This window comes from Notechis scutatus, chromosome 8, assembly GCF_049901735.1.
Source record: "Notechis scutatus isolate UNSWTSFEM ecotype Mainland chromosome 8, rNotScu1.2, whole genome shotgun sequence".
NCBI lineage: Eukaryota > Metazoa > Chordata > Lepidosauria > Squamata > Elapidae > Notechis > Notechis scutatus.
In genome coordinates, this window is record NC_142016.1 from 16,042,445 (window position 1) to 16,063,913 (window position 21,469).

Consider the following 21,469-nt stretch of genomic DNA (forward strand, 5'->3'; position numbering starts at 1 on the left):
ACTTATTCTCTCCCCCCCACCATTGGGGAGGTGTGTGTGCTGCTTACCTGCATTGGAGGTGTGGGTATAACACACGTTCTTTATAGCGGAGAGGCACATGTCTCTGTCTTGGAGCTGAATGAGTGATGAATGCTAAAATAGGAGCTGCTACTCACTTACCCTTCCTGTATTTGCACATGTCAGGAACAATCTGTGTCTGCTTTCCAAAATGCCACATTTTTTTCTTGTTAAAAAAAGAAGAATCCTAGAGTACTAGGGATGAACCCAGGTAGAAGTGAACCTATTAGCAAAAGTATCAGGCTGTTCTTTCCAGTTTGTTTTCTTTGTCAAGTGCAACAACCACACTTGACAACGCCAAAATCCTTTTGGCTTCGAGCTCCGGAGCACTGCAGAATCCTGTTTTATGTATAGTTCCAGGGATTGTGTCTCATGTATATTTAATCATTTATCCCTTCAGTCACATTAAAAATGATACTATGGTGTGGATTGTTGGAGGGGCTCCAGAGGCTTTGGAGGTGACCCCTGCTGTCAATGCTAGTATGTAGGAATGTTTAAGTCAGGAGTCCCCCAACTCTTTAGCTCATTGATCCCTTCATGAAATTTAAGATTGCTCATCAGCCCCCAAATGTATGAAAATAATTTACTCCAAGGTAGTTGGGCCTAAAAAGGGGTTAAAAGCTGAGGACACCCCATAAAAGTCTACAAATGAGCATTTAAAGAATCCAAAATATCAAAATGGTTGTTCATCATCATAACACTCTTTCTCATTAATCAAGGATATCCAGTATACTCCACCGCTGATTATTATGCTGAGAACACAATGTGAGTAGAACATCTAAAATGGGGAAGTATTAAGGAAGGAAGAGGAGGAAGTGATACAGTCTCTGAAATTTATAATCCAAGGCCACTTTACAGGACCCGATAAAATCTACAGAAAGCTTATTTAGTGCGTGTTATGTGTTTTGGGTTGCAATTCATCTCTTATCCATGTGTCTATCTAGCTACACATATATGTGCATAAAGTCGTACAGGGTCTAAGGTAACAGAAATACTGCCACCTTAAAACAAAGTGTTTCACTTAATGTGCACTGACTGGGACAGGAAGCAGTTAAGTAAGGCGAGGAAACTAAATGTTTTGCTTTGAGACTTTCATAGATATGTTACATTAATTCTTCTCTCATCCCACTTCTTGGGCAGATTGACACAGAATGCCTGAAAAGCTGCAAAACTTGCAACATGAGCATTGTGATTACACTGCTGCCATATTTTGACTTCACAAGTTGGTCTTTCTCGGGATGCCTTCTGCGTGTCTGAAAATCCCAGAAAGCGTTACTTTTAAAAGAAGGCACCATTTATTGGAGCCAGCAGCCACAAAAGCGCCTTTGATGTTTATGTTACTTACTGCATTTCTACCCCTCCTTTCATTGTTTCAATTCATTCATTTATTTTATATGCAGCCTTTCTTTCAGGAATTAAAGGCAACATGGGGATGTCCTTTCATTTTAGCTTCCTAGCAACTCCTTGAGAGGAAGATTAGGCCAAAGGCTTCCATGGTTCAGGGTAGACTCGAACTGTTTACATGCAAAAAAAACCCGCCGCCCCCCCGTGAAATTAACATCTGTTTTGAAAGGCTGATTTGCATGATGTTGGATTGGCAGGACTTCAACATAATTTCAGTTGGGTTTTATTGCTGCGTAAGGGACCAGATTGGTTTGAAGGATGCATGTGCTGTATGTTGGAACAGAATTCAAAACTTTGTGCCTTGAAGTCTGAAGCGAATCACTCCATTCTGCCTCCTTATTTTGTTCTATCAGTAGAACCACGTCTTCAGCAGTGGCCAAGAGGATGCAGCGAAGGAGAGAGAAACCTGTTGGGGACAAATGGGGAAAATTAGAGGGTAGTAGAAGACCGCATGTGGTGGGGATGGAAAAATCTCAACCTCAACCACCCACAGCCCAAGCTGTGACATCTTTAAAAGCGCCTCTTCTTGCTGGCAGTCGGTGTTACTAACGTTGGGCTAGGTTTTGACTTCCTCTTTCAGAAGGAACCATAGATGGATGGTTTGTGTGCAGCAAGTCTCCAGTTCAGCCCCAGGTTCCTCCGGTTTGAAAGATAAGGTGGTGGGAAAGATTTACAAACAGGTTAAACGTGTTGACATGCAAATCTTGAGTAGGGCTGGCTGATAATATGTAAAGGCTGAACGGATTTTTTTTGAAAGTTGTCCTCTGAGTAGTTCGATTGACCTCACCTTTTAGTCAAGTTGTTGGGTCCATGATCTTGTTTAGGCCTGATGGAGAAATTGCAGGAATAAATCGGTCCCTGGAGGGCATCTGTATACGTGTGTATACACAGTGGTAAACGGTCACTTTCTAAGCGTTGTTTTTGTGTGCTTTGCCTCAGAGCTTGCCTGGAATTTCTTGCTTTCTTGTTCCTAGTAAACATCCTTTTTCTCTAAATCTATGGAGCTAAGGATTTTTCTTTTCTAGGAAATGGACAGAGGCAGCCCTGACGTTATCATAAGACTTCAAAAATTTCTATATAATGGAGTAAACCCATAGAAGTTAAGATATAATCAATGGGGCTGGTTTTGGTCCCTGCCACGATTTTTCTCCTGCTGTAACCGAGGGAGCTTCTGCCCGTCAGACACAACCCCTTCAAGCTAGATGAGATAGAGCGAGTGGGTATAAGATACTTGTGTTCCAGGAGTCCAGGCTCTTGTTTGCACTTGGCTGTAGAATGGAGGGAAAAAAAAAAACGGCAGTGCCTGTATTTTAAGTAAATACGGAGACGGCTTTTTATATGGAGACGGCTTTTTATAGGACCCTAAATATTTACTTCTTCCGATTTCGTGCCCATTCCTTTTTCAAGAATAGCATAGTGAACAAAGTGTCTGGAACTGGAGGTACGTTTTGCTCTCTTGTTCTCAAATGTGAACGTGTTGGGGTTTACATTTGAGCCTCTTGCGAGTGTGATTTGGGGGGGATGGAGGGTTTTACCATAATGGTCAAGCAGCCCCTAAGGACTTCTCCTTCCGACCAAGCGGAGTTTGGAAAGAGGATCTGGTGCAGGGCCTAGATTGTGTGGCTTCAGCCTTTGGAGAATCCATTAGGTGCAGAAATATACACAAATATGTTCCCAAGCTTATAGAGCAGGGGTGTCAAACTCAAGGCTCGGGGGCCTGATCTAGCCCACAGGGTGCTTAGATCTGGCCCGCAGGCCCGCCCTCGAAACAGTGAAGGACCTGCCCGCGGTGGCTCTGCCAGTGGAAAGGAAACTCGGGAGGGTCACGTTTTTGCTGGCAGAGGGCTGCAGGAGGCCATCGTGGCCAAAAACGGAGCCGAGGAGGGTCGTGACCGAAAACAGAGCCTCGATGAGTGACATCAAGCTGGCCACGTCCCCCGAGGTCAAACACAACCCTGATGCGGCCCTCAATGAAATGGAGTATGACACCCCTGTTACAGAGCATGAATTTATATATTTTTCAGTCCAAGCTGAAGAATACAAGGCACAGGCTTGTTATGACAGACCGGGTTTATCCTAGCAGGCATTCTTTTCAGGCGTTTCAGGTTTCAGAGATGCAGTTGGACTCACCTCACTGATGAAGTGGATTGTTGAACTCTGGTGAAGGTCTTGGATGTTAATAAGCCTGGATAGAGTAATAATCCATCAGGGCAGACATTAATGGCCGTTATGTTTTAGTTATGGTCATTTGCCAAGAAGTTTGGGGACGCAAACATGCCCCTTCCATTTTATTCTCCGAACCACCCAATGCAATAGCAAAAGTCTCTTAAGGAAGCGATTAGCTCAAGACCCATCGGTGCAGCTTGCACCTGTGAATTTGAACCCTTACTTAGGAAGCCTCCTCACTGCCTGCTTTCGCCGATTCCCATTTCTACCATACCATTCAGGTTGGGTTACCTTGCAGAACAACAATGCAAGGTAAAAGGAAAAGGGATGGAGATCAGTGGTTGAATTTCTTTCTTTCTTTCTTTAGAAAATTTATATTAAATCACAGAAATTCTCAGTTTGGTGCTTCTAGATTAGAAATGTTGCCGTTTTAGGAGCTTTTTATAGGCTTAAAGATTGGCAAATGGAGCAAATGCTGGAAAGTTGTTGAATATATGAAGGGAAAAGAGTTCTTTGTCCTTCCATGATTTCTGGAATGATACACACACACACACACACACACACACACACACACACACACGAGAGATTCTGTTACGTGTATGTATCTGGAATCTCATATACAGTATAATTCCAGACACTTCTCATATATACATACACGTTATATACTGTATATATGTGTGTGTGTGTGTGTGTGTATGTATATGTATATGTATATATGTTTTATATATATATATATATATATCTTTTTCTTCTCTTTTTCTTCAGCGTTTGTCTCGCGCTCTGGCGAGGTCCGCTAATAAATAAATAAATATATATATATATATATATATATATATATATATATATATATATATATATATATATATATATATAGTAGTGGTGCTTTTAAAGTTGTAGCAACGTTTCAGCAGAATCTCATCTATATATCTATATATCTATATCTATCTATCTATCTATCTATCTATCTATCTATCTATCTATCTATCTATCTTTCTATCTATCTATCTATCTATCTATCTATATACACGCATACACACATCCACTATGTATATGTATACTCTGTGTGTGTGTGTGTGTGTGTGTTGTAGTCCTGACTTCACCAAGCCAATACCCTATTTTCTTTGTTAGAAGCTATTGCAAAGAACATTGTGGTATTGCATTGATTTCTCCTTGAGTTGGCATGGTTTTACTTAAAAAAAATGTCATCCAAAGGCAGCAGGACAAAAAGGGCATTTTCCCTCCGTATTGTTTATGCACCCATCTTAGAACAGTCAAACTGGGATGAACTGAATATATTATTGACCAGACAGTTCATAATTTATTTGTATAACTGGAAGACTTTTAAAAAATCTAGCAATGTGATTGCCACGATGCTTAAATTAATGAACGATCCATTTTCTGGGAGATCGGCTTTTTTGGACATTTCCAATCTTGTGCACGGCCTTAGCCTTGATTCTGTCATCTTGAACAGAAGGTTTTGAACTTCAGCTCTGATACCTAACTCAGTCTAACTCCTCTTGCCGTGAAACATACAACTTGGCAAGATACGGTACTTTCTGGCAGCAAACTCCATGAAGAAAAAATGCTTTTTTCCCCATTTTTTTTTTAGTTGTCCAGCTTCTGCTAGCATTTTTCTTGGGTGATCCTGATTTCAAGCATTGAAGGAGAAAATTGTCAGAAGGAGAAAATATTCTGTCTTTGTCTATGGAGATTCCCAGTCATCCAGGTCATGGTTGTCCCAAAGGTGCTTTTTTTTCAAGAGGCAACTGGATTTTATGTTTTTTTTTCTTTGAAGACGTTTTGCTTCTCATCCAAGAAACTTCTTCAGCTCTTTACTCATTATTTGAGCTCTTCCCTGCTCTAAGATTTGTAATCGGAGCTATAAATTCGTAGAAAATTAAAGAAAAAAGAGTACTGGGGAAAGTGACATTAATTTTGAGTTTTGGGTCTTTTAGAAAAAGTACTCTTTTAGAGAAGCTAATGTAAGAAAGAGGAAGTGAGTATTTTTGGATAACATCATTTTAATGATTTATTGCAATTGACTGGTGTAGCACCCGACAGGAACACGAAGAGCTGTTCTCTCTCTCTCTCTCTCTCTCTCTCTCTCTCTCTCTCTCTCTCTCTCTCACACACACACACACACACACACACACACACACACACACTTTCTTCTGTGAAAAAACACCACTCCTGGTTTAGACAAGGAGAAAAAAGAAAAAAAGATGGATAGCTTAACTGCATTATAGGCTCCAGCATCAAAAGATTTATTCCATTTAGTTATGCTCCAAGGATAACACTTTTCAATCTTGAGGCCCAATTGATGCCTTTGGAAATTAAATGAAATCAGGTTCTTGATTTTCAAGACCGGATTGCTGAAGGACTGCGCTGATGATGTTACCTAGTTTGGTAATGAAATGTCTGCAAGAAAACAACCAAGCTCAGAGAGCACCAAGGACTCCATAGTTCAACCCTGAGCTAAACATATTCCCTTTTATGGTCAATGTTTTTGTTCTAACCTAATTTCTGGATGTTTTTCTCCTGCCTGCCAGTCTCCCACTATGCTTATGAATTTAATTTTTGCATTTAAAGATATTTGTAACTGGCCCCACTTTTGAAGGACAGCACAGTGTTGTGGTTGCAGTTAATACTGTTGTACTTTTGTTGGTTAGTTTAGCATTTGTACAACATTTTTTTAAAGAAGTTATGGTCAGTCTCATAAAATGGCTATCATGGCAGGCGTGAAAGATCTTAAAAGGACAACTTCCTATAAGTGAATATAGTGTATATGCTCCCTTTCATTCTGGTTATTTGGGCAGGTATCTGCATTTCCAAAGCTTGGGGTTGCTTAAAAAAAACATCAGGAAAAGGAAGCTGGATTCACCCGAGGAGATCCCCAAGATCAGAGTCTACTAGGTAACATAGTTAATAACTTCTAGTCCTATATGTGGAGCACTGGAGTGAAACTGTGATAACCCGGGGCATGGCACAAAGGCAGCACAGTCAAATAAGCAAGAGTCCCTTTAATACCTCCAACTTTGCCCGCAATGTCCAGGTTACCTTCAGCTGGAGTTTTTTCTCCCAAGAACAGTCTTTAAGTGGAGGAAATTCAGTCCGAAAATGAAATATATACAAACTGTAAATAAAAATCCAGACATACCACGCCACAGTAATGAACTTGACGGGGCAGGATAAGGAATTGCAGACTTGAAAGGCCAACAAAACACACACAGTTGGGAAGACGCCAGGAACCCAGATAAGCTTCGATAATAACAGATAACTTATGACTTGCTTCCAACAACTTTGCTGTGGATAGCTTCCCTTTTTAAACACTGTGTTTCCAGCTGCAGCTAATGAAGGGAATCAGGGCCCTTTCCTCCCCATAAGCCATGCAACTCACATTACTCCCTTCTCCGTTCCTCCCTGCGTGTCCTAGGATGAAGAGGGGGTGGGCCTGAGTCTTCCTCTGAATTCCCTCTGCCTTGCTCTACCCCTCCTGCTCTGCCCAGCCAGACTGTGCCCTTCTCCAGTTTCTTCCACAGCTGACAGAGCCACACTCCCACTCCCTGTCAGCTGTTCAGCCTCCCCCTCAGAATCAGACTCCAACAGGGGCATGACAGAAACTGAATTTGCATTGCTAGAGAAAGGTGGTAGTGCTACAATGGTACCTTTGAATCAGTATATGGTTGAATTTCCTTGGGGTGATGGTTTACTCTGGTATTTGGTTGTGACAGAGACAGAATGCATGGAAGAAAAGGCTAACGGTGTTTAGTCATTGTCGTAATTGAAGAATTCCATGGGAAATAAGTCTCTAACTCCCAGTAGCTGGAGGCCATGACTGTGTGGACTCAATTTCTTTAGCTCCTGTTGATGGGACCAAAGGTGCTTTTTCACGAGGCAACTGGACTTTCTGGTTCAGAAAGTACAGTTGCCTCTTGAAAAAGCACTTTTGGGACAACCATGACCTGGATGATTGAGAATCTCCGTAGACACCCTGTTGATGGGCTTCACAGAAGTAGCTGGTTGACATTTGTGGGACTAGAATGGAGGTCTTGAATAGATCGTTGCACTGACTCCGTATAATTCCTCTTATATTGTTATACGTTCCTTTAATGCCTCTTCAAGTGGGTTCTAAAAATTGCCATCATATATGATGACCAGAAGGCATTAAGTTTTTAGATGGGAGCTCACATTACTAAATAATGCACTTTTTTCCCAAAAGAAAGGAAAGAGAAAGAAAGAAAGAAAGAAAGAAAGAAAGAAAGAAAGAAAGAAAGAAAGAAAGATAGATAGATAGATAGATAGACAGGCAGATAGACAGATAGACAGACAGACCTATATAGAGAAAACTAATCCTTCTTCCAAATATTGTATCACCCTCATTGAAAAATTTCAATTAGATGTATGCCTCGTTGTCTTCCAGTTTTGACATTCTAATTTTAGTGCTAGACAAGCATATCATTTTAACATGGAGGCACATCTGGTTGTGAAGATTTCTATTTTACATTCAAAAGTTGATTCAGTGCAGACACGGTGTTTTACCATATTGACGAAAACATAAATTGGTGGATTCTAGGAAAAGGGCGTTTGTGAGTGAAGTCACTTTTCTGAAAAGAAAGGGGAGAATCTCCAATGCTATTGATTACTCGGGAGTAATCAAAGATCCATATCAGCTTCTTCCAAACTGACACCTCTAGATATGTTGGGATTAGACTGCAATTCCAGTGTATCTAGAGGGAATCAGATCAAGAAAGAGTAACTGGTAACATTTAAGCAATTGGACTAAAAAAAAAAAAAAAGTATAACTATGATTTAACTGAATATCTACGGATATTCTTAGTCATCCAGGTCATAGTTGTCCCCAAGGTCCTTTTTTTCCCACCCCAAAAGGCAATTGGACTTCCTTTGTTTTTCCTTGAAGATGTTTCGCTTCTCATCCAAGAAGCTTCTTCACTTCACTTCACTCAGAACGGAAGTGAACTGAACTGAAGAAGCTTCTTGGATGAGAAGCAAAAAGTCTTCAAGGAAAGCAAAGAAAGTCCAGTTGCCTTTTGGGAGGAGAAAAAAAGCACCTTTGGGATTATGACTGAATTGAAAATCAGAAGGAGTCTGATAGCCCCTTTTCAGGCCAAGACATTTTTTATTAAAAGCCACCAGCTTTCATGAGCTACAGCTCATTTCATTCGATGCATCATATGAAACCTGATGCCTTAAATAAAATTTAAGTATTAATTAATAGTAAAACGTGCTACTAGACACCTAGACTAACAGCTCTACCTCCCACAAGGTAATTTAATTGGTAATCGATGGTTCATATAAGTACGTTCTCTTTTTTTTCTTTGCTGGAAAGTATTGGTAATACAGTGCATCATGATCTGATTAGCTTTTAGCAAGATTAGCAGTTTCCACCTTTGAGAAATTATCCCCAAATTAAGGGACCGTCCTCTCATGCTTTCAACACCCCCCCCCTTTTTATTTTTGCAATGAGGTTGCTCCCTCTAGTGGTTAATGGAGGAGTAAGGAAGAAAGAAGCCAAAAAAGATAAAGCTGTTGATAGATGATGATGGGAGATGTTATGACCTCATTGTCTGGTGCATTGCTTACTTTGGCTATAACTTCAAGCGATTCAGGCTGCATAGAGGATGTCACACCTTCCAAATACTCAAACAAACGAAACTGAATGCATTGACTTGGCTCAGATCCCTTCATTCTAGTAGGTTATCCTGTTGTGGGCTTAGAACTTCTTATGTTGGGAAGTATTCGAAGATACAGACCCCTGCAAGCCGCCGATAAAATTTGTATGCTATATGGCAGTGATGGTGAACCTTTTTGTTGTGGTGTGCTGAAAGCGTGTGTGCATGCAATAGCGTGCATGTGTGTGCCGGCACCCACAATGCAATGTGCCCCACCCCCTGCTCATGTGTGTACAACACTCCCGCCCTGCCCCCTTACCTGCACTGCGCATGCGCGCGCTTCCCAACTTATCTATGGCCTGTCTGAGGCTGTTTTTGCCCTCCCGGAGACTCGAGGGAAGCCACTGCAGCCTCAGGAGGCTGAAAACGGGCCCGTTTTGGCACTTCCGGTATTTCCGGAAGGCCTGTTTTTCAGCCTCCTGAGGCTGCAGAGGCTTCCTTCAAGCCTCCGGGAGGGCGAAAACAGCCTCCAACGGGCCGAAAATCAGCTGGGAGGCGCGCGCATGCTAGGTAACGTCATCAGTGCTAGCAGGATGATGTTACGTAGTTTGAGTCATGAAACGTCTGCGAGAAAACAATCAAGTTCAGAGAGCATCAAGGACCCCTCATTTCAACCCTGAGCTACAAATATTATCCTTCATGCTTGTTTTGCCTTTTTAAGAAAGAAGCAGACTGTTTTATTAATCTCAAAGGAAGGTTCATTTCCCCCCCCCCCAAAAAATAGTTTACATTTAAATTGGATTCACTGAGAATTTGGTAATGGAAGCAGACAATCTTCCTTTTTTCTGGATCATCATTTTTTTTTTTTGAATATCTCTAATAATTAATCCAAGCATTTTATCCAGGAATGTATTGAATGTATTCTGTGTTCAGTAACATCTCACATTTTCAAGACTCCAGCCTTCTTTTGTTCCATTTGATTTAACCTTTTTTAAAAGCTAAGCATAGGAACTGATGCCTCCGTATATCTTTTAGATAAATTGGTATTAAATGGATATCACCTTGAGAGATGATTATCCCATTTTCATAAAGCTTTAAAAGAGTCGTGTTTCTTCTGTTTTATTTTCCCCTGCTTTTAATTGATTGCCCACTCTCCCTTAATGCAACCATACGTGAGAGGTTTCAGTGACCGAAAGTGAATTTTAAATGCACTGGGTGTGTTGCTTTTAACATCACTTTTGGCATAGCTTTCTTCTGCAAACCCTATTTTCCTTGGAGGTCACAAAAGCAACATGTTTTGATTTATTCAGCCTGGTTTGCACAATACTTCTGTTACATCTCAAAAATTGAATATCAGAAGGGGCTTCCTGCTGAACACAAGTGACTTGCCAATCAAACTGAAATGGTTGTGTATGTGAGTGGGGACAAAGAATTTGTTTTCAGATTCATTGGGTACATCATAGTTTTCTTCTGTAGGAATGTGCTAACCTATATAGGATTCCCAAAATGGTCTTTACCACCCTAACTTAATGGGATGGTTTTGTTTTGTTTGGGGGGGGGGAGGGGACATATTTTCAAGCAAAGACATGGATTGTATCTAGCAATAGCTAAACCGTTTCAAATGTGAATGATTTTCAACTCAAAAATGATCAGTTTGATCACTTTATAGACTGCCTGGTCTTGTTTCAGAAGGCTGCACAGTGAGTGTAGATTTAAAAATAATGAATGCAAATGATCACAATTAATCACTTAAATTAATCACTTAAATTAGTCTAAACATTCAGGCCAAGGGTCTTTAACTCAAGTTAGAATAAAATAACAGGAAGGGACCTTGGAGGTCTTCTAGTCCAACCCCCCTGTTTAGGCAGTCTATCCTACACTACTTCAGACAAATTGTTATCCAGTCTCTTCTTTAAAACCCCCAGTGTTGGAGCATTTACAACATCTGGAGGCAAATTGATTAATTGTTCTAACTGTCAGGAAATTTCTTCTTCGTTCTAGGTTGCTTCTCTCTTTGTTTAGTTTCCGTCCTTCGTTCCTTGTCCTGCCTTCAGGTGCTTTGGAGAATAGCTTGACTACTCAACTAATCAAGTATCTCAACTCAAACAAATAATTCATATTGAGGCAATGATTGTTTATTATGTTATAGTTTACACTGTGGAGTCATTCCCTGTGGGGCAGCTCAGAATTGTCCTATGGGCTTCAGTGAGGCCAGAATTTGTGGGTGCTCAATCTCTGGACACTTTTAAGAAGAGACTGGACATCATTTGACTGAAATGGCACAAGGCTTTCTAGTTGAACAGGAGGTTGGACTGGAAAACTTCCAAGGCCCTTTTCAACTCTGTTATTCTATGTTCTATATTCAGTATGGTTAGGGCTGCATTTGTGACCATATTATAGTGCTGTGAGAAGCATTGGAAGAAACCTTCCTTTTGAACAGGCCTCTCAAGGCACCAATAGGTTGCATGCTGAGCCGTTTCTAGTCTTTGATGCAGGCACAGAAGACACTTCTGCTAGAATTTATATATACAGTCCTGTTAATTTATGCCTTTTTTTTCCTGGCAGCTAAATGGACATAAAATTTGCAGGCATCCAAGATTTCCAGACAGTGAGCAAAGCTAGAGTTGCCTTGTGCCTAAAGACTTTTTGTGGTTTTAGACTTAAAAGAGAAACTTTTTTGGATTTTATTTCTTGCCTTCTGCTTCAAATTGACTTGCTGTTGCAAAATTGTTTTCTTTTTAGTTCACAAAGTGACCAAAATTTTATAGTACTCTTTTTCGGTTGTATCCTATGTGGCTTAGCAGCATTCTGTCACCTGGGCAAAAATACTTGTGTATCTCTTTGCAAGAAAAGCGTGTGGATGACCTATACAGCTAATCTGCAGGAACTGCATTCCAACTCTTTCAAAATGCAGTGATAGATATTCACTTGTGAGCCATCAGTACCCCAAATAACTTTTTGTGTCTTCTTGAGACTTCTGCAACTTCCAGTGCCAAGGTTTCTTAAATGAGCTACTTAACATTTATTTATTTTCCTTTGAATTAAAATGTTTCAAGATCAAATTCAGGGGGCGATGATGTCTGGTTCTTGTTTGGACCAACACACACACACACACACACACACACACACACACACACATGTCTGAAATGGTATAGGGCAGGAGTGTCAAACTCAAGGTCGGGGGGCGAGCTCCATTTTCACTGGCAGAGGGTTACAGGAAGCCTTGGTAGCTGAAAACAGAACTCAGGAGCCCATTTTCACTGGCAGAGGGTTGCAGGAGGCCTTGGTGGCTGAAAACGGAGCTCGGGAGCCCATTTTCACAGGCAGTGTAATTGAGTTTGACACCCCTGGTATAGGGTCTCCTGCTTGAGCAGGGAGTTGGACTAGAAGACCTCCAAAGTCCCTTTCCAACTCTGTTATTCTGTTATACAATTTACTCTTGAATTTGTCAGACATTTTTCCTGGTCTGAACGTGTCTCAGATAAAACACTCTGTGGCTCCTATCATGGGCAATCTATGTAGAGAAACATGCCAGATTTTTTTTAAAAAAAAAATCCAAATCTTCCTGCCAAAATTGAGTCTCACTCATACATTTTATGGGATAGATTTCATCATACCCAATTTGCAGCCGTCATCCTGACCCCACATTAAAGTGAATCTTTATGAATTCCAAAATGTATAATGTGAAATAAACCAACTCTTAGCATCAAAGCTGTGTCTTGTATTTGTTTCTGGGTAAGGTGTTTAATTTGAGCTCCAGATCTTGTTCACGTTGTCAAATGCTATTTTGATGTGAAATGCATTTCTCTGATGAGCATGTGTTTTTGTTGTTTTCCAGGTTGAGTTAAGCCCTGGGCAAAAATCATTTTTAAAAAAGAAGCACAAACACCATTAGAGCCACTGAAGATCAATTTTGCTGTAAGTATTCCCCATTCTCCTACCATTAGGTGGAGCAGGTGTGTATGTTGGGATGTGTCTGTGTATGTGTGTACACATACACCCGACTTGTCTTAAAGTTGGAAATCAAGATTCTTGTTCTGTAGAGATGTTTGTTGAAATATGCTTAATCTGTTCAATGAATTTTACCAACATCCTTTCTCTTTACTTGCAGTACCCTTAGAACTGTTGGTGAAATGGTAACATCCTCATAGGCCCAATGTTTAAAACAATTTTTTTTTGAGATTTTGGGAAGGATTATTTTAATGCAGAATAAGTGGCATTAGAAACTGCAGAAGTGAAAGTAGCTAATTTTACATCTTTCTACAGAAAACTTGTTAGGGCACTAAAAAGGTGATTTTCTGACTAATATCGACAATACTGTTTTAGACATTGGGGTCTAGAAAAACAGGTTTGGAAGACCAGAAGTGATCCATAAGAAATCCACCGCTCTGTTGATGCTGGATTATTTTCACTTTGCATTTCATATTGTCCCCACTCAGTCTAGCTGGGGATGAAAAAAAAACCCACAATGCATGCCTCCCTTATTTTTAAAAACATGAAGTCCGTTTTGCTTAATTCTCTCATCGATTGAAGAAGAAACATAGCATTTCCTTAATAAGTGGGAAACCAAAACAAAGGAAAAACTGAAAAGCAAAGTTGTGCCTTTCACTCTCACACACAATTCCTCCTATCTTTATAGTAAGGAGGTAGTGATAGTATTTACCTCTTTGCTCTTGTCAAAAAGAATTAAAAGAAAAGCTACAAAGGCTGCTGAAAAAATTGGCAGATCTCTATACAGGTAATCTTTGTCATGCCCCTAGTGGAGACTGACTCTGAGGGAGAGGAGGAACAGCTGACAGGGAGTGGAAGTGTGACTCCAGAGGTGGTGGGGGAGGCTGGGGAAGGGCAGAGGCTGGCTGGGCAGTCAGAGGAGGACCCAGGCCCATCCCCTATCCATCCTAGGGCACGTAGGGAGGAGAGGATAAGGGAGAGACATGATCTACTTGGGAGGAGAGGGCCTTGATCCTCTTCATGGGCTGCAGGTGTGACAACTGAATAAGAGTTTGGACCTGCGTACTGGCAAACGCTGGAAACAAAGCGTGTTTCATTTTGGTCTAAAGTTATCTTGTTTGGCATCCTTCCAACAGACTGTGCCTTGTTATTTCCTTTAATTTGGTAAATACTTCTCCTGTTCTGTTGTGGAAATTTCATCATTGTAGTTTGTTTGGTTTTTTATTTCACCTCTATCTGCTCATTAAGTTCGGACTGTATTGCTTTCTTTTGAAGACTATTTTTGAGTACGTTTTATCTCCAACTGAGAATTATTGAACAGTGGGGCCAAGTTGGAGGCATTAAAGGACATTTATTTACGTTTTAGATCTTGTTACGTTTGTGTTACAGTCTGGGTCATCACATTATGAGCAACATTTCTGTTGCTAAGCAAGACAGTTGTTCAATGAATTTTCCCCATTTTATGACCTTTTTGCCAGTTGTTAAGTGAATCACTGCAGATATTAAGTTAGTAACAGTTGTTAAGCGAATCTGGCCTCCCCGTTGACTTTGCTTGTCTGAAGGTCACAAAAGATCCCTGATCCCGGGACACCACAACTGTCGTATTTAGTCAGTTGTCAAGCACCTGAATTTTGGTCACATGATCACGTGAGGGTGAAAAATGGTCATGTATTCAATGCTGTTGTTAGGGTTTGAGGATTAGCCCCTAGAAGAGTATTGCAGCAGTAGTCAAACCAGGAAGCCAAAGGAGAGCGGAAGGGCCCCAGAGTATACACACACTGAACACAAACACTGTTTGTAGTTTAAATAGTTTTTAATCCAGTTAGAGTTTAAGCATTGTCATTCAGTCCATTAATTCATTCACAGTATTTCCATCCAGTAAGACTCACTAGTATAGTCCAAATTAAGAGTCCTTGCAATATCTTTATCAGCCGATAAAGATATCTTCTCCTCCTCCGGTTTCACTCTCCAGAGAAACAAACGCTGGATATTCAGTAGAATTACGCAGTAAATCAGCAAACAGTAGCAAACAAAAACAGTTCAGTCACAGCACTCACAGTCAGTAATCACAGTTAGTCGCAGCAACACACAGTTAGTCGCAGCAGCACACAATTACAGTAAGCTTTCCAGCTTCTAATGCTTCCTTATATTGTAACTTCTAACCGCACCCTTAATCGGCTAATTGCCTGCTGCATTTTGCTTAAAGTGATAAGCACTTAAACCATGATATCTAAGTTTTATATATTTATTCACCCAAACCATATTTGGTATCAATGTTATACCTAACAGCTGTTTTAACTCCGAACGGTTAGTAAACAAACTATTGTAAGTCAAGGACTACATGAATAGCAAGGAGTCCCTTATGGTACAGTTGTAGTAACCAAGAAGAAATGTAGGCCAAATTGAATGTTCGTGATTCTATCTGAAATATATGTGGGATTCAAGGAACAGAACAGTGGGGTGTTGTGGGCAAGTCACACCTGTACAACTTCATGCCTGTGATTGCCAGTGTTCCTCAGACCTGTCCTTTGAAAATTTGGCACCTAACAACTAATTCTCACAACACTGTCAAACTATTCACTAAGACTGTATTACTATTATTCTTCTCATCCTTCCCATTACCTATCTCCTCTTACTTATGACTACAACCTTGTTGCTTGTATCTTTACGGTTGTTTTATTTAGTTTCCTGGTATGATTTGATTGCTTATTTAGTATCTTATGAGTATCACTAAGTGTTGTACCTTATGATTCTTAGTGTTTCGAGTTTTTATTTTTATAGCATATAAAAATTCCAGTCTCAATTGATCAGTGTGTTGTCTGGGTACAAATATTATATATTTGATATAATAATCAAAATGTTTGCAACAATATTCATTACATTGATGTGAATTATAACAGCATCAATAATAATAATGACAATATTATTTCCTTAACCAATTCAACATGCCTTTCTTATATCATTGATCATATCCGTCTATTTCCCTATAACTGATTCTTGATGAATGTATTTTTTATGTACACTGAGAGCTTATGCACCAAAGACAGATTCCTTGTGTGTCCAATCACCCTTGGCCAATAAAGAATTCTATTCTATATTTTATAAACGGATGGTGATTGCACCGGTGCTTTGTTTAGAAGAGCGTACCTCTGTACTGAAAATAAAAAATGGCAAGCTGCGATGATGGGCTTTTAGGAGCAGGGTGCTGTTCCACCAGTTCTGGTCAAAAGAAAATCTGCTTTTGTCATCCACAGCCTGAAGCCTTTCAAGTGAGGTGGACTTATAATTCAAGCAACTGTGAGGGAAATGAGGGGACTTGTAAGGCAGCAGCCTCCAACCTTTCTGGCTTTGTGGACCAGCATGGGGCAGTGCGGGAAGGATGGTTCCACACGAGCATGTAGCTCCATTTATGCGAGTGGCAGGCACCCATACCTGCATGTGCTCAGCTGCTATTTACACGCCCCAGTTCTGAACAGGCCATGGCCTGAGAGTTGGGGATTCCTGTTGTAAGGGACAAAAGGCCCCATAAGCTGGCCTTTGCAAGCTGCCTGCAGTTTGTTAAAAGCAAGCAAACTGTCACAAGCATTTGGCATTTTTAAAAAAATATATACGTATTTTGTTTCATCATAAAAAATAAAATACAAAGCAGAAAAACAAAAAAACATACATCCAGCACGAACAACAGCAAAGCTTATAATTATTTATAAGTAAAGGGGAGGAGAATTTATCATGTTTTCTTTTTTTTGCAACATCCAGTGGGGGTGGATTCTATATATTTAATGTTAAATTTATTTGATACTTGGGTCATTTTTTTTCTCTCCTTTTCTGTACACCAATCTTGTTGACTTTTTTTTTTTTTTTTTTGTAGAGAGAATGGATTTACAGATTTCTCCATGGAGCTTCTGTCAGTGACACATCCTGGCCTACTGACTGGCAGTTGCTCAGAGAAATGAGTAGAAGCCATCATTTTCCGAACAAAGGAAGTTTGCCTTTAAATCAAGGTTAGATGATTTGCCTATCTGTTCTACCATTGTGCCTGCCCACTCTCTTCCTCAGCCTGAGGGCGTATCAAGTCTTTCACATCATTCATTGCTTGTCCTGAATTATACCTCTGACATTTGCATTCAAATCCTCACAGTACCTACTGCATACAATTATTAGTCTTTCTGTTGCTGAGGGCCAGAGGTGATGTGGCTGGGATGTCTGCAGATGAGACAGAGAGATAGAATTTTTTGGTGTTTTCCCTTTGCCTTTTGGGGTGCTTTTTTTCTTTTCTGTTTTGCCATTGAATTAAAAGCAAGCTCTCTTCTGCTATCAGAAGGCTGTACTCCCCTATTTCATTGCTGTTAAAGGGAGGGGGGAGACGTGCTGCTCTAATTGGTTTCAGAGGCTGTTGTAGCATGAGCTCATAGTTATACACACATAGCTATGTATAGTTATACTTTGTCCACCTAATGAGAAGAGAGGACTCATCGGAAAAGATCCTGATGTTGGGAAAGATTGAAGGCAAATGGAGAAGGAGGTAGAAGAGGATGCGATGCTTAGGTCATGTCATCGAAGCAAAGAAAGTGAATTTGGGCAAACTCTAGGAGACAGTGGAAGACAGGGTGGCCTGGCATGCTATGGTCCATGGGGTTGTAAAAAGTCAGTTACAACAACTGAACAACAAACACTTGTACCACTAAAGTAGTGGTTGCCAACCAGTAGGCCAGGGACCACTGGTGGTCCGTGAAATTTTTTTGGTGGTCCGCAGAGAAATATCACCCCCAAAGCACTCCCAGAAGCAATTAATCCAGGCTGCGCGAGAACACAAGGCTACACCGCCCACATGGCCCGTGGGAACACAAGACTTGTGTCGCTTGTATTGCGAACAACACGAGATAGTGAGGGGAGGAGGGAAAGGGCGGGGTGGAAACTTGTTTCACTCACCCCACACTCCTGGCTTGGCCACTGGGCTGCTTCTTTCTGCGTCTTTCTTCTTCTGCTTTTGGCTGCATGCAAGGAAAGCAGCAAAAGTCTTTCTTTCTCTCCCCCAAACTCCGCCAGAAATGAGTCTTTGGGACCCTGCAAGGCATCCTGCTCCAAGAGGCTGCGTCAGCACGACAAGTCTCACAAAGACTCATTTCCGACAGAGTTTGGGGGAGAGAAAGAAAGACTTCTGCTGCTTCTGCCGCTTTCCTTGCATGAAGCCAAAAGTCAGTCAGTCTGTATCAGCCTTCAAGATTTTCTCCCTTTGCTTTGCATCTTTCGGCTGTCATAAGTAACGGGGGGAGGGAATGGTTGTGGGAAGTGAGCTGGAGGTGTTACAAACCAGAACTGTATAAACTGGGGGGGGGGGGTACATTCTTGCTTAGGTTTCTATCCTATGCTATGCACAGCTGCAACCCTTTATCAAACTATGTCAAGGTCAACGGACAGAAGCCTCATCACCACCTGGAGATGCCCACATGATGATCTACACAACTTTTAATTGGATGAGCCAATTGAACTATTGGGGGTGGGAACGTTGCCATTACTTTGTATATGTGATTTATGCGCCCATTTTCTCAGATTCAGAATTCTTTTGTTGCTACCACTTGATTTCCAGTAAAAGATATCTTTTCTCTGATTAAAGGAGTCTTAAGTATTTCTTTCTGGGATTTTGAATGGAGCACCAGCTGACAGTCTGTCTCTGTCTTTCTCTGTCTCTCTGTCTCTCTCTCTGTCTCTCTGTCTCTTTCTCTGTCTCTCTCTGTCTCTCTCTCTCTGCCTCTCTCTGTCTCTCTGTCTCTCTGTCTCTCTCCCTGAAAATGGAACTGGAGACAGTATCCTGCGATCCCAAATAAAGAATGATCGATCGGTAGGAAAACGGGGTGGGGAATTTTCCTGCAGACTTCTTTAGGGATTTTCCCAGGGTCTCTGGTCTGCAAGATTTAAAAAGATGAGTTTGGTGGTCCCTGAAGTCCAAAAGGTTGGCGACCCCTGCACTAAAGTATGTCCCATCTCCACTTGCTGAGTCAGTCTCTTTGCAACTGCCCCAGCTGATTGCTGCCGGCTGTGTGGACTCTACAGACCTGATAAGACTGATACCCGCTTTGATATATGGTGGGCATTACATTTTCAGTCCCCATTGGAAAGAATGTTAACTACTATGCAAACTTATTTAAATGTTACTGGATTGTTGTTGTTTTTAGCATTCTTACTTTAAAGAATAAACCCATACATTGGAACTATACTCAGCAAATGTATGTAGAGATTCTCAGTCATCCAGATCATGGCTGTCCCAAAAGTGCTTTTTCAGGAAGCAACTGGACTTCCTTGTTTTTTCTTCTGAAGATGTTTCACTTCTCATCCAAGAAGCTTCTTCAGCTCTGATAGGATAGTGGGGAATGGAAGGATTTATATTCCTTGCAAACAGCTGGTCATTTGTATCCTTTTAGAGGGTCGTTGAAGCACTTGGAGGTTTATCTGTGTCCTGAGGGTCAATTTGGGATGAACGCTCTTTGAATGGTGTGGGAGTAGGAACGCATTTCCAGACAAAAAAAATGCAGATTACAGGAACCAGGAGCACTACTCAGGTGACCCTGAGGACACAGATAAACCTCCAAGTGCCTTAATGACTTTCTAAAAGAGTGCAAATGACTAGCTGTCTGCAAGGAATATAAATCCTTCCATTCCCCGCTATCCTGCCAGAGCTGAAGAAGCTTCTTGGATGAGAAGCAAAACATCTTCAAAAGAAAAAAACAAGAAAGTCCAGTTGCCTTCTTAAAAAAGCACCTTTGGGAAATACTCAGCACAGTGCTTTTGCCGCAGAAAGTGGCAGGTTTAAATGCCAGCATCATCAGAAAGTTTTGGAAATACTGCAGACCAAAACCTGAAATGGCTGCTAAGTGCATCAAGAATTTGCTTCAAAAGAAGTCAACTTTCTTTGTTCCCTAAAAGCTGGATTGTGCCTGCAGTGGCTCTAGATTAAGGTTGGCATCATCAGACTGATGAGAAATTTTCTGAGTCTTTACTGTTATTGGAGATCTTCCATGCAGTTTTCTGCTCCCCCCTTGTGTTCCTTTATGCAAGTCCCAAAGAACATCAGCTTCTTCCTCTGTTGGCCGAGATTTCTAATGTTAAGCAGACAAACACATTTTCTTTCCCTGATAAATGCAAGTACCAATCCTTATTAAGTCACTCAGCTTGCAGCTGCTGCAAGGAGGAAAAATTGAGCTTAATTTCGTTAAATCAAATGCAATACGTTGTTATGGTGACCACATACAAATTGGGGTCATCTTGGCTACACATGCTTTCTGGAGTACATCTGCTGCTGTGTTTATTGGTTTAATGTGCTTTTATTTTAAATAATAACATCAACAAGTATCAGTAACAATGGAACTCCAGGATGTCTACTTAAACTGCAGCCAAGGAACTGGATATTTGACATGCATATCCAGGAATGTCACCTATTGGTTTCAGTGGGATAATTCCTGACTTTGGTGCAGAGTTCTAATTGCATGAATGCAACTAGAATGCACAACTTTTAAAAGTTGGGGGAGATCTGAGCAGTAGTTATACTGCTGAAGTTCAGGAAGAAGTGAATGGTTGCTCGCTACCCTTCCAGATAAGAAGTTTCCCTCCCCATCTTGCTACTGGTTTGACTCAACCCCAAGCACTCATCCTGGCTTTTCAACACCTTAGAACAAGAGTCCCCAACCCCTGGGCCACAGACCACTCTTGGGCTGCAGCCCATTCAGAACCGGGCCGCAAAAGCAATGGGTGAGCATGTGCGCAGGTCTATTTGCACGAGCAGCGGGCAAGCGTGCCAGTGTGCAAAGCTTCATTTGTGCGAGTGGTGACTGTGCATCAGAGGTAGGTATTCAGCAGGTTCTGACCAGTTCTGGAGAACCGGTAGAGGAAATTTTGAATAGTTTGGAGAACTGGCAAATCCCACCTCTGACTGGCCCTGCCCCCATCTATTCTCTGCCTCCTGAGTCCCAACTGATCAGCTGGGTCTCCTTTTGTTGCCCTGCCCAGGAGAATGGAGCTGGAAAGCAGGTTAGTAGGGTGGGGTGGGAATGGGGATTTTGCAGTAACCTTCCCCAGTCACGCCCACCAAGCCACGCCCACAGAACCAGTAGTAAAAAATTTTGAATCCCACCACTGGTATGCGTGCCCGCCACTCACGCAAATGGAGCCGCACATGTGCGCTCATCTGGAAAGGTTGGGGGACCTGATGCCTTAGAAAAATTGTTGGAAAATCTGACTTGGAGTCTGTTTTGAGTTGTCTAATTTGG

General features: G+C 41.3%; 1 protein-coding gene across 3 annotated transcripts in view; it reads left to right on the forward strand.

Annotated features, from left to right (window-relative positions):
• The window catches only part of HIVEP3 (HIVEP zinc finger 3), a 213,420-nt gene that overhangs the window by 140,246 nt on the left and 51,705 nt on the right, over positions 1 to 21,469 (forward strand). For all 3 annotated transcript variants that reach the window (XM_087970826.1, XM_087970825.1, XM_087970827.1), the window contains exons 3-4: positions 13,096 to 13,175; positions 17,077 to 17,209. The gene's annotated coding sequence lies outside the window, so the exon portion shown is untranslated. The remainder of the gene's footprint in view (positions 1 to 13,095; positions 13,176 to 17,076; positions 17,210 to 21,469) is intronic.